Raw genomic sequence first — 13,342 nt, 5'->3', positions numbered from 1 at the left:
TAAGTCAGGATCCCAAAATCCGAGTTTTTAAAAACTCCCAAGATGCATATGATACGTAAGTTTGGGAACCAGTAGCTGATCATTATTGCTAACCACTGTTACTCTGCTTTAATTTCTTTCTGAAACCATCACCATAAAGATCCTTCCGAAGTAAAGAAATTTGGCATTATGGCCTGATTAAAATCCCATTAAATGTACACAGGACAAGGTCTAATTATTTAAAAGGAAGCCCTCCCTTACCTAGTTCCCTGTCCACCTCTTTATCCTCATCATTTTCCACATTCTTCAGCCACACTGCAGTTACTCAAAAGCACCATAGTATTTCCTTTCTGGCTTGCTTACTCTACTCCTTCTGCCTGGGGTACCATTCCCAATATGTGGCTTGGTAAATTTATAAGAGAAACTTTCAAAGATTTAAGTCAAACATCATTTTGTTTCTGTTTTTTTTTTTTCCTCTGGCTTCCAAAACTGGTCTTCTCTGGTAGAACTGATCACTCTAGTTATTTGGCTATATTAATCTTCCTTTACAATGCTTAAAGATTCTTGGGGGCAGGAAACTGTCACACATTCATCTTTGTCTTCTCAGTAGTGATGTGTGTAAGTTTGACTTTGACATATTTGCCCCAAATCTGCTATGACTTTGATTTCTGGCACAGGAAAAGCTGACTGCCCTTTCAACATTCTTTTTGGGAATCCCTGATTTGTGCTTTATTAGTGCTCCTAATCATAATTAACCAGCATATCAATGTTAGTACTATTAAATAAACATAATATTTGAATTTACTACAATTATCTGGATATGCATTTTCAAGTATAAGCAAGCATACTAGATATAAGTTACAGTGAAAATCTTATATTCTTTTGTCTCCCTGTTTCTTTGCACCCCTGTAATCTTTTTCTGTAACAGCAACTAGAATAATCCTTTTAACAAGAAATCAAGTCATATCACTCCTCTCTGCTTAAAATGGTTTTCGCCTCATTTAGAGTAAAAGCCAAAGCCCTTCCAATAGTCCATATGGGCCTCCACAATGGCCTCATTACCTCTTTGATCTCACCTTCTACCACTTTGCCCCCTTTGCTCATTCTGTTCTAACCATACTAGCCTCCTTACTGTTCTTAAAACACTTCAAACACATTGCCTCCTAGAGCCTTTGCACTAGTTGTTCCCCTTGCCTGGACTACTGCTACCCTAAATACCCACAAGGCTTGCTTCTCCACCTTTTTCAAGTCTTCGTCGCAGTCTCACCCTCATTGAGATTCCCTGATCACTGCCTCCATCTTGGTCCTCTTGCCCTGCTGTATTTTTATGAAAGCCTAAGTACATATCTTACTTGATTATTTTATTTTCTATCCCACCAATCCACACCTTCACTGGAAAGTAAGTTCCATAGAGGCGGAGACTTTTGTCTATTTTGTTCAATGAACATCCCAAGCACCTAGAACAGTTTCTGACACATAAGAAGTATTCAATTATGTGCTGGCTGAATGTATGAATTAATAAGTTGAGATTCGATCACTAGTTGAAGTATAAATATATATTTTTGCAAGAATAAATGCTACAGTAACTGATTATGACAGCTAATTCTGTGTACAAAAACAACCATTTATTTATCTAGCCAAGTTCCTGGCACAGAAAAGCAGCTTAGTAAATGTTAACAAATGAATTGTGGAATAAATGTGAACACAGGCAAACATAGGCATTAGCCACAAGGTAAACATCAGAGCCAGCAGAGCCAGCAGTGTCATCTTCCTGAAGTAGAAAAAAACAGCTATCAATTAAAACAGTCACCCACCAGTATAACAATGAAGAGTATCACCATAAACCAAGGCAAATAAGTGATCTTGCCAGGAAAGAGATTTAGAGGTGTAAAGAGAGAGCTGAGAAACTAGAAAGCCAATTTGCTGAAAAGAGGTTCAGTGTTTAAGATTAGTTCCCTTATCGCTTTCATCTACACTCATGTCTTTTACTGTTTTGTCCTAAGCTAATGTGGTCGGGAAAATGTGTGAGTTATAGTTAATGTTCTTAACCAATTAAATTATTAGCCAAGTGTAATGGTGCACTCCTGTAGTTCCAGATACTCAGGAGGCTGAGGCAGGAGGATTATTTGAGCCCAGGAGTTCAAGGCTGCAGTGAGCTGTGATTGTGCCACTGCACTCCAGACAGAGCAAGACACTGTCTCAAAAAAAAAAAGGAATACTTAAACATCTTTATCATCTTTATGTTTTCCGAACCCAGGCAGAAACAGGAGTTTACTAACTTTGGTTTCCACAGTCTTTTTCAAGAAAGTGCTGTCATGAAGTTTTCATTAAGTTGATACTTAATCCTATTGCCTTTTTTTTTTTTTTTTTTTTGAGACAGAGTCTCGCACTGTCGCCCAAGGCTGAAGTGCAGTGGTGCGATCTCCGCTCACTGCAACCTCCGCCTCCCAGGTTCAAGCGATGTTCCTGAGTAGCTGGGATTACAGGCGCCTGCCACCACACCCGGCTAATTTTTTGTATTTTTACTAGAGATGGGGTTTCACTATGTTGGCCAGGCTGGTCTTGAACTCCTGACCTCTTGATCCGCCTGCCTCAGCCTCCCAAAGTGCTGGGATTACAGGCGTGAGCCACCGCGCCTGGCCAGCTTTGTTTTTTTAAGGAGGGTTACTTTTAGACAAGTATTTTATATGTATTATTGGAAGTATTAATAGGATCTGTTGTTACATTTTCTATCTAGTAATTGTTGCAAAACCAGAATACTTAAAACATCACATGTAATTTTTAAAAACCCTATCTCTACTTAATGGAAAAAATAGCAAAAACTTGACATTTCAAATTAAATATAAATTACATTTTCAAGACAGCTAGCAATCTATTATTTTATCTGGGAAAATATCTTCTGAATTCTAATCAATAAACTTTAAAAATAAACCTTTAGGATACCCACATGTTAGAGAATGTTATTGATGTATTCAAAAAATATTTCTCGATCACCTTCTATGAGTCTAACACTGTTCCCAGAACAGGACACGGTGCAATAAACAAAACAGACCAAGTCTCTACCTTCACGGAGGTTATCTTATGGAACAAATGTATTTTTACATTGCTTGTTGTTATCCAGCAGTATTTTACCAGGGTCAATCCCTAACTGACAAAACACGTCACAGAAATTGTCTTTCCATTAAACCAGCTACCACAAAATTTCAGGATAAAAGCAAAGTCTACAAAAATTAATCTTTGCTTATACTAGATGCTACAATATAGTATTATATGAACAGAGCAGGCTATACAAAAAAAATTGAGTATGATATCACTCCTGTGTGTAATGTATGTGTATAAATATAAACATATGTAGCTATACACACATATAACTCATAGATGCACAGATAAAACCAGAATACAGTGATATACAGTGTTAGCAAAGTTTACAAATATTAACTAGTTTCAAGATACCAGGATCACAAATTTTTTGTAATTTATTTTAACAAAAATTCACCATGAACTGACACTATCACTGTACCTGCATTTGTCAAAAAACTCTGAAAGAAGTAGTAATCTAACTTGAACTATCATATTTCTTTCCTACTGTATATCCTAAAGAAAAGTATAGACTGAACAGGCAATATAATTCAGTATCTTCAGTTTCTCATGCTAACCTAATTTTCAAATTTTGAAAATTCTGTATAATTTGAAATTCAAAAAAACAGATGAAATGGTTTGTTTCTAAAGAAAAATGTTCAGAATGCATACACTTATTTTATTTTTGAAAGCAACTAAATTTCTTGGTTTAGATCATTATTATCTAAACGGCACAACAACATCTCTCTTAAATATCCATAATTAAAGAAAAGATGGATTTATTCACCTTCCAAACCTCACCAAAATGCTTACTTTAAATGTGATTTTCTAATGCAGTAAAATAAACAGGGGGAAAAGAATCACTGTTTTACATTGGAGGGTTCCTTCTGAAAATGAAATCTATATCACATCTGAAATAGCCATAATATGTAAATTTTTCATTTACATGTTAATTTATTAAGTAGCTAATACTTTTCCATGTGTTTACATAAATGTATACTGAAATATTATTTGTAAGAAGAATGTGCCTTTTGTTTTTAGATTATTCCTGACTAGTGATATAAATAAAATCTTTCCTGGTCCAGAAATGGTGTTGAGCCTCTCAACAAATCTTTGAGCCCAGATTATATATAAGGTATTGTGCCAGGTGCAGTGGCTCACGTCTCTAATCCCAGCACTTTGGGAGGCTGAGGTGGGCGGATCACCTGAGGTCAGGAGTTCGAGACCAGCCTGACCAACATGGAGAAACCCCGTCTCTACTAAAAATACAAAATTAGCTAGGCATGTTGCCACGTGCCTGTAACCCCAGCTACTCGGGAGGCTGAGGCAGGAGAATCAACTGAACCTGGGAGATGGAGGTTGTGGTGAGCTGAGATTACACCATTGCACTTCAGCCTGGGCAACAAGAGCAAAACTCCATTTCAAAAAAAAGAAGTATTGTGCTAGATAAATAAAACAACAAAAATGTGTATGTAAAGTTTTTACTCTAAGATGAAGGTTCTCAAACGTCAGTTTTCATCACAGTCCCCTGGAAGAATTCTCAAAACACAGAATGCTTGCCAAGTCAATCCTAAGCCAAAAGAACAAAGCTGGAGGCATCACACTACCTGACTTCAAACTATACTACAAGGCTGCAGTAACCAAAACAGCATGGTACTGGTACCAAAACAGAGATATAGACCAATGGAACAGAACAGAGCCCTCAGAAATAATGCCACTTATCTACAACCATCTGATCTTTGACAAACCTGACAAAAACAAGAAATGGGCAAAGGATTCCCTATTTAATAAATGGTGCTGGGAAAACTGGCTAGCCATATGTAGAAAGCTGAAACTGGATCCCTTCCTTACACCTTATGCTAAAATTAATTCAAGATGGATTAAAGACTTAAATGTTAGACCTAAAACCATAAAAACCCTAGAATAAAACCTAGGCAATACCATTCAGGACATAGGCATGGGCAAGGACTTCATGTTTAAAACACCAAAAGCAATGGCAACAAAAGCCAAAATTGACAAATAGGATCTAATTAAACTAAAGAGCTTCTGCACAGCAAAAGAAACTACCATCAGAGTGAACAGGCAACCTACGGAATGGGAGAAAATTTTTGCAATCTACTCATCTGACAAAGGGCTAGTATCCAGAATCTACAATGAACTCAAACAAATTTACAAGAAAAAAACAACTCCATCAAAAAGTGGGCAAAGGATATGAACAGACACTTCTCAAAAGACGACATTTATGCTGCCAAAAGACACATGAAAAAATGCTCATCATCACTGGCCATCAGAGAAATGCAAATCAAAACCACAATGAGATACCATCTCACACCAGTTAGAATGGCGATCATTAAAAAGTCAGGAAACAACAGGTGCTGGAGAGGATGTGGAGAAATAGGAACACTTTTACGCTGTTAGTGGGACTGTAAACTAGTTCAACCATTGTGGAAGTCAGTGTGGCGATTCCTCAGGGATCTAGAACTAGAAATACCATTTGACCCAGCCATCCCATTACTGGGTATATACCCAAAGGATTATAAATCATGCTGCTATAAAGACACATGCACACGTATGTTTATTGTGGCACTATTCACAATAGCAAATACTTGGAACCAACCCAAATGTCCAACAATGATACACTGGATTAAGAAAATGTGGCACATATACACCATGGAATACTATGCAGCCATAAAAAAGGATGAGTTAATGTCCTTTGTAGGGACATGGATGAAGCTGGAAACCATCATTCTCAGCAAACTATCGCAAGGACAAAAAACCAAACACCGCGTGTTCTCACTCATAGGTAGGAACTGAACAATGAGAACACATGGACACAGGAAGGGGAACATCACACACCGGGGCCTGTTGTGGGGTGGGGGGAGCGGGGAGGGATAGCATTAGGAAATATACCTAATGTTAAATGATGAGTTAATGGGTGCAGCACACCAACATGGCACATGTATACATATGTAACTAACCTGCACGTTGTGCACATGTACCCTAAAACTTAAAGTATAATAAAGAAAAAAAAAAAAAAAACCACAGAATGCTGAGCCTTACTTCCAGAGTTTCTGATTTATGAAGTCTGAATGGCGCCTGAGAATGTGCATTTCTAACAAGTTAGTAATGCACCAAGTAGGTGTTACCAATGATGATAATCTGGGGACCACTCTGAGCCCCTCTGCTCTAAGAAGATACTTACGTGTTCTTCAAAAATGCCCAAAGAAGTAAAAGAGCAATGCTCAAAACTAGTTTGTTACATACTTTTCTCTTTAAAAAACCTACCCAAATGCTTTACAAATACAGGAAATATATCCACCTCCTAAGACATTAATACACCACATACTTAGAACTTAGTAATTATAAAATACACTAACTACACTGACTAGACTATTCAATGGTTGACCTGTGGTATATATCCACAATCATCAATAGAACTTTTTCCCCCCAAATATAGAAGGCCAAATCCCAACCCTGGAAATTCAAATTAAAGGCTTGGCACATCTGTTTAAAAAATAATATCAACATAATCCTGATGAGCACTCTTAGCTGTTTAAAGTCTATGTTTCATTTCTGAGTGCTTGTAAAATTTACAGATCCCTGAGTTCCATCCCAAAATTACCAAATCAGAATCTCTGGCGAATGGGTCCCTGGGAATCCATAGAGCAACTAGACACTCAGGTGATTTAACCACAGAAGTTTGAGAAACATTAGCAGGTCTTAAAGCAAAAGCTTAACAGGTAGGCCAGCAAATTTTGAAAAACGAGAATAATTTATTTTTAGCTATAACTGAATACACATCCTATAACATACCATGTTTGTCAGGCAAAACACTGAATATAGTGAGTTTCACAATACTATGTAATGTGAGGTACAACTGCTAAGAATAAGAAGCTAGCAGTAAAAGTCAATAAGCCAGCAAGAACAAGTGTGCGTTTAGTAAAACTTTGCCTTAAACACGTAAGTGCATGAGTAGAGTTCAAAGATGACCTAAGGAAGAATGTGGCAACTGAATTTTTTTCCAGTTCTCTGAAACAATTTTTTAAAAGTCAGCTTTTAATACCTTCATGAATGTCACAAACATTCAAGAGTAAAGAATCACTGTTCATGGTTAAGAGCTGTGTATCACTGACTTTCCCCAAATTACCTACTCTATCACTCTTCTCTCTTTGCATTGCTTCCTTCTCAGCTTGTAAATCCTTTTCTTTCTGTTTCCCTTATTTATATGCTCTTAGATGGTAACAGATCTAAGACTGGAACCTAAGAAGGTCAGTGACCCTAAACTTTGTGTGTATGTAGAAGAATGTGTCCTTGAAATAATTATTTGCTTAACTTTAATAGAAGATGCATAAATAATAATAATAAAGTACTTACATAACAGGAAAAAACACATGTATTGAAATAAGGGTGTACAATAGAAAGCATACCCTAAAGACTTCTTCTATTAAATATTTAGCTCTAAACCTTGACCATGATGAAGATTCTGGAAATGACAAAGGAGCAGCTCTCCTAAAGCAAGAGTCTCTGTTTTCCAACTATACTAATCCATCCTATCCAATATTACCAAATAAATTTTCCAAAGTGACCTTCTGATCCTGTTTCTTTGTCTTTAAAAAGGGTTAGGTAACACTATTAGTGTGTGGCAGATCTCAGATTCCACCTGAGAATCTCCACCCTTTTCCCCATTTTAATATGAAGCCCCATTTTTAATATGGCCTATGCCTTTCCACAAATCAGATGCTCAATATATAATTTTTAAATTAAAAGATTCAAGAAATTTGGGACTATTTTTTAAGAATAGAAGGAAGAAACATGATAGCTACCCTCAGATATTTGAAAAGGATATCACACAAAAGGCGGATTTGGTAACTTATACAATTCCAGAGAGTAATAAATAGGAATTACAACATGGCAGTGCTTTGTTTAATAGAGTTAAAGCAGTGTTGAAGTTACACTCTATGAGAATTTTTAAAACCGTGTTTTCATTTTGGTGGCATTGTAAAAAAAGAAAAGGCATATTCTACATCATCTAAATGATCTCTCCATAGTTCTGTATACTTGCCTCAAGCCTTCTGTGTTTGAGGCTGCATTTGTTTATGATCAAACTGTTACCAAATGACCACTAAAAGGAACAAGGTTACATTTTTTAATGCAGTATACATACTCAGACTGAGGTCACTGGGTACATCTCAAAAATTCAGAGGATTATTTTGCTCCAAAAGAGATCTGAACATTAATCCTGTGTTAAGAAACACAGGAATAAAAAAGAAAATGAGTAGATTGTCTTGTGAGAATGTTTTGTGTATGTATGTCTATGAAAATTCTAAAAGCAGACTGGCCAATGCGCCTGTGGTGGTTGACATTAAATAACAAAACTTAAACCCAAAAGTCTGTACTTCGCAAGAACCTCAAACTTTAAAGTGCAATGAACTGAAAATTTAAAAATGGAATATGCTATGAATGAATGAATGAACATAAAAAACGGAATGTTCAACTGTGGCCTAAGCCATCAACGATTCAATGCTGTACTCAATAAATTAGCTGCACAAATACCTGTTGAATAAATGAATGCACAACAATCTGTTACAGGACATAGTATAATAGTTAGGTGCCTGAGTCATGGTTAAGCGTTAAAGAAATTTTTTGAACCACTGAAATAAGTCAACTTAAATTATTCAAGAAAATATCCCTTCATCCATTCACAGTGAAGGCTTTAACTACTGGTTTGACACTATAACCATTTAAATATTTTAACTATGTTAGCTACAAAGGCAGGCAATATCCAACTTTCCTCTGCTAACAAGTTAAAAGACATTTAATGAGATTCTGGACACAAAGGACATGGAAATGTAGGCTTTCTTAATTTCCCCCTCCTTTAACATCCCAAACAAATAGCTTTGAGAACATTTTTCTTCCTTTAGTATTACACCACTATGGAAAATTATTTTAGAATAACATGTCTATACATAAACCAGTATTTAGTCTGCAAAGGCCAGATGTTTATGGAAAAAAAAACCAAGTAAAGGAAAAGCATCAGTAACTATTCTGCCACTATTATTTACTCACTGGTGGTGAATAGCCTTCATCAGATTATCACAAAGAAGGCTTGAGCGATTCTAAACAATGTTGAAAACAACTTAACCAATACTATAATATTATGAATATATGGATAGTTTCTACTTAATTAAGCCCTTACTTTGTGCCAAGAGCTGTTCTGAGTGTTTCATATGAGTTGATGTATCATTTCATTCTCATAACAATCCTATAAGGCAATTATTCTTATCATCCCAATAAAGCAATTTGTGTAAGATCACACAGTAGAGCTAAACGATCTAGAAAAATGTGTGATCTTAACACATATTTAGTAGAGAAAAGGATCATCTTTTTCTTGAGATGAAAACCCTAACCCATAGAAGAAATACTCAACTTCCCAAAAGTCATGACAAGAACAGCTTGCAGAATGACTACACTTGGTAGAAAACTATAGAATATGAATTCAAATGACTTGCAACAAAAACTCATGGCCCATTAATTACAATGGTAGCACTGGTCAAGAGTTCTGTGTATAGTAAGATAATATTCTACAAGAAGACCATCAAATATGCTACAATAAGACATATTTGACTCATGTAATCAGGGAACTCCATTCACATGGCCAAGTAGGGCAAAACGGTTTCTTCTAGGAAACTGATATATAGACACTAGAAGAGAGAGGGAGTTTTTTTTACTTTTTTTTTTTTTTTTTATATTACAAACTGTATGGATGCAGGTATGGGGATGCTAGCCGTCCTCTTCCACACCATACAGACAGCCTGTCAGTGGCAGAGTAAGGCCAGCATGCAAATAGAGCAAAGGTATACAAGCCAAGTAATATCAAGACAAAAGTCAGGGATTATTACACTCTGAGATCATTTGAGACTCTAGATTTGTCTCTTAAACCAAAATTAGATTGTGTTAGCCAATGACTACATTTTCCCCTCTTAAACTAGATTGAGTTGTATTTTGCTACTTGCAATAAGAAGAATCCTAATATACTTATCAAATTGCCAGTGTTCCAAATTTAAAACTTTAATGATGATAAAGTTCAAGAAAATGACACTCTAAAATACAACTAGGTCAAACTTTCTAGAAGATAAACAGGCAATTACATTGAAAGCTTTAAAATGGATACTTTTTGACCCTGTAATTCTACTTCTTCTAATTTATTATTAAGAAAGAACCATGAGGCCGGGCATGGTGGCTCACGCCTGTAATCTCAGCACTTTTCTCTTTTTTGAGAATAGGTTTGATAAAAAGGCAGTAATGGTAAAACAGACTATATCTGAAATCTAGAGAGTATTAAGAGCCATATATTATGTTAAGTACCCAACATTAATATTATCTAATTTAACCATCACCACAAGCCTACAAAATTCTGATACTCTTCCTCACTATTTAGATGGGAAAAAATGTAGATGTAAATTTTTTAAAAGCAGGTTAAAAACAGTACTAATTCCCTAATCCTACAGTTATTAACATACAGATGTAACACAGAATTGAGAAATAGTAGACAATGGTCTCTACATAGTGAAAAAGCAGGTGATTTTTATTTCTTTGTGCACCTGTGTAGTTTTTAAATTTTTTCCTCCAAAATTTTAAAATTTCATTAACATTAAAATAGTTTAGCCAGATCAAATGATTGTAAACACACTCAGGGAACTCCTATTTAAATGGTATTCTATTATAAAGCAAAGAGAATAATCAATGCTCTTCTATTATAAAGCAAAGAAAATAAACCCCAACCTTACTATAAAGTAATAGAATTTAAATATCTATATCAAAAAAAGTCAAAGGAGATTCTTCAACTTTCTTCTTACCAATCAGTGAATCTCAGACAGGGAACTAAAGAATTAAAACATTCTTTTTAATTTTTTTTTTTTTTTGGAGACAGCATCTCACACTGTCATCAGGCTGGAGTGCAGTGGCGCGATCTTGGCTCAATGCAACCTCTGCTTCCCAGGTTCAAGCGATTCTCCTGCCTCAGCCTCCGAGTAGCTGGCATTACAGGCATGTGCCACCACATCCTGCTATTTTTTTTTTTTTTTTTTTTGTATTTTTTAGTAGAGACGGGGTTTCTCCAAGTTGGTCAGGCTTGTCTTGAACTCCTGACCTCAGGTGATTCACCTGCCCCGGCCTCCCAAAATGCTGGGATTACAGGCAGGAGCCACCGTGCCGGGCCGACAATATTTCTAATGAAATCTTTTAAAAACCTGCATTCTCTTTGTTCATCCAATTATTCAATCATTGTCTCATTTGTTAATTCAAATACTTATTAAGAGCTCACTGTGTACACCACGTACCAGTATTCACACCACAGATTTCTTTTTTAATTTTTTTGAAACACAGTCTTGCTCTGTCACCCAGGCTGGAGTGCAATGGGGCGATCTTGGCTCACCACAACCTCCGCCTCCCAGGTTCAAGCAATTCTCCTGCCTCAGGCTCCTAAGTAGCTGGGATTACAGGCACCCGCCACCACGCCTGGCTAATTTTGGTATTTTTAGTAGAGATGGGGTTTCACCATGTTGGCCAGGCTGGTCTCGAACTCCTGACCTCAGGTGATCCACCCACCTCGGCATCCCAAAGTACTGGGATTACAAGCATGAGCCACCGCGCCCAGCCCACAAATTTCAAATTCAGCCTACTTGGGATTTGGTCCACTGAAACATATCCAGTTTTATAATGGAAAGGGGGAGGGTAGAAATCATTTTAAAGAAATTTGCTTAGCATCTGAATTTACAAGACTCTTAAGAACAGAAACATATCCCAACCCTCAAAGACTTCAACTTTCGCCTTTAAACCTTATTTTTAACCATAGTATTTTTCAGCTGGAAAAACAAATCCTCCCAAACTACTTGGAAAAAAAAAAAAGGGGAAACACGGGGGACCTGCCCTTAATGAGTGAAAATTGCAGTATTAAATACTAGACACTTTTAAATTAATTTGCCTAAATATATTGTGACTTTTCAAACAAGTGAAGAACTACATACAGTAAACTATGTTCCATCACTACATTTTCCCATTTACAAGATAATAAATTTTCAAAATCATATGTTGAAATAATCTTTATGGTTAAAACTGTAACCGGTTAAGGTGACATTTTAAAATAAAGAAACACTCATAAATAACAGTTGAGATCACCAGAACAGCTAAAAGCTAACATCTTGGGAACAGTTTTTAATAAAAATACATTATTTCAATTATTGTTTTAAATCTTAGAGAACAAATTTCCTAATTAAATTGGGCTTTATCAACAATAGAACAGGTGTACACTATTTTACCCAAAAAGTGTTTCTGTGAAAAAGTACTGGCATAACAAATCTAAGTCACTAGAAAAATTGAATTCTCATTTTAGAGGTACTTATTCTCCTTTCAGTTAAAGCTTCCACTGGCAAACTGTAGTTAGCTTTCAGCTGGTTAATTATCCACAAACAAGCCCTTAAAAACAATCACTTCAACGTATTAGATGGCTACCACTTTGCCACATTAGATGGCTGAGAGAGAAAGAGAAGAGAAGGAAGGAAAGAAAGAAAACAAGTGTTTAGAAGGATGTGGAGAAATAGGAACCCTTGTGCACTGTTGGTGGGAATGTAAACTGGTGCAACTGCTATAGAAAACAATATGGTGGTTCCTTGAAAATTAAAAAGGGTTACCATATGATCCAGCCTCCCTCTTCTGGATATGTATCCAAAAAAAGTGAAAGCTTCAAAGAGAGATTTGCAGACTCATGTTCAGAGCAGCACAATAACCAAGATGTGGAAGCAACCGAAGTGTCCGTTGCTGGATGAATGGAGAAACAAAATATGGAACATATAATGGAATATTGCTCAGACTCAAAAAGGAAGGAAATTCTGACACATGCTACAACATGGATGAACCTTGAGGACATTACACAAAGTGAAACAAGCCCATCACAAAAATATTAAAACCCTATAATTCTATTTATATGAGGCATCTAGAGTAGTTAAATTTGCAGAAACAGAAAGTAAAATGGTGGTTGCCAGAGGCTGAGGAGAGGGGGAAATTGGGAGTTGTTTAATGGGTATGATTTCAGCTTTGCAAGATGAAAAAGTTCTGGAAGTTAGTTGCACAATGTGAATATACTTAACACTACTGAACAGTACTTAGAAATGGTTAAGATGGTAAATTTTAGGTTAATGTTTTTGAACTACGATTTTAAAAAACAATCAAAAGCTATAAGAAAAAAGCCATGAGGTAATCACAATTTTTGTTTTTATGAAACAAAAAT

General features: G+C 36.1%; 1 protein-coding gene and 1 long non-coding RNA gene across 10 annotated transcripts in view; one reads left to right on the top strand and one right to left on the bottom strand.

Moving 5' to 3' along the window:
- Nucleotides 1–4,965, top strand: part of LOC134808300 (uncharacterized) — a 42,670-nt gene extending 37,705 nt beyond the window's left edge. The window contains exon 5 of one of the 2 annotated variants that reach the window (XR_010150959.1): nt 4,582–4,965. This is a non-coding gene — a long non-coding RNA (uncharacterized LOC134808300). Of the gene's footprint in view, nt 1–4,098 lie in introns of both variants that reach the window. The other variant, XR_010150958.1, reaches the window with a different exon arrangement.
- Nucleotides 1–13,342, bottom strand: part of HIF1A (hypoxia inducible factor 1 subunit alpha) — a 56,931-nt gene that overhangs the window by 34,835 nt on the left and 8,754 nt on the right. The gene's annotated exons all lie outside the window — the stretch shown is intronic.

Source organism: Pan troglodytes, chromosome 15 (assembly GCF_028858775.2).
Source record: "Pan troglodytes isolate AG18354 chromosome 15, NHGRI_mPanTro3-v2.0_pri, whole genome shotgun sequence".
Classification (NCBI taxonomy): domain Eukaryota; kingdom Metazoa; phylum Chordata; class Mammalia; order Primates; family Hominidae; genus Pan; species Pan troglodytes.
This window is presented reverse-complemented; position numbering and strand designations above follow the sequence as displayed.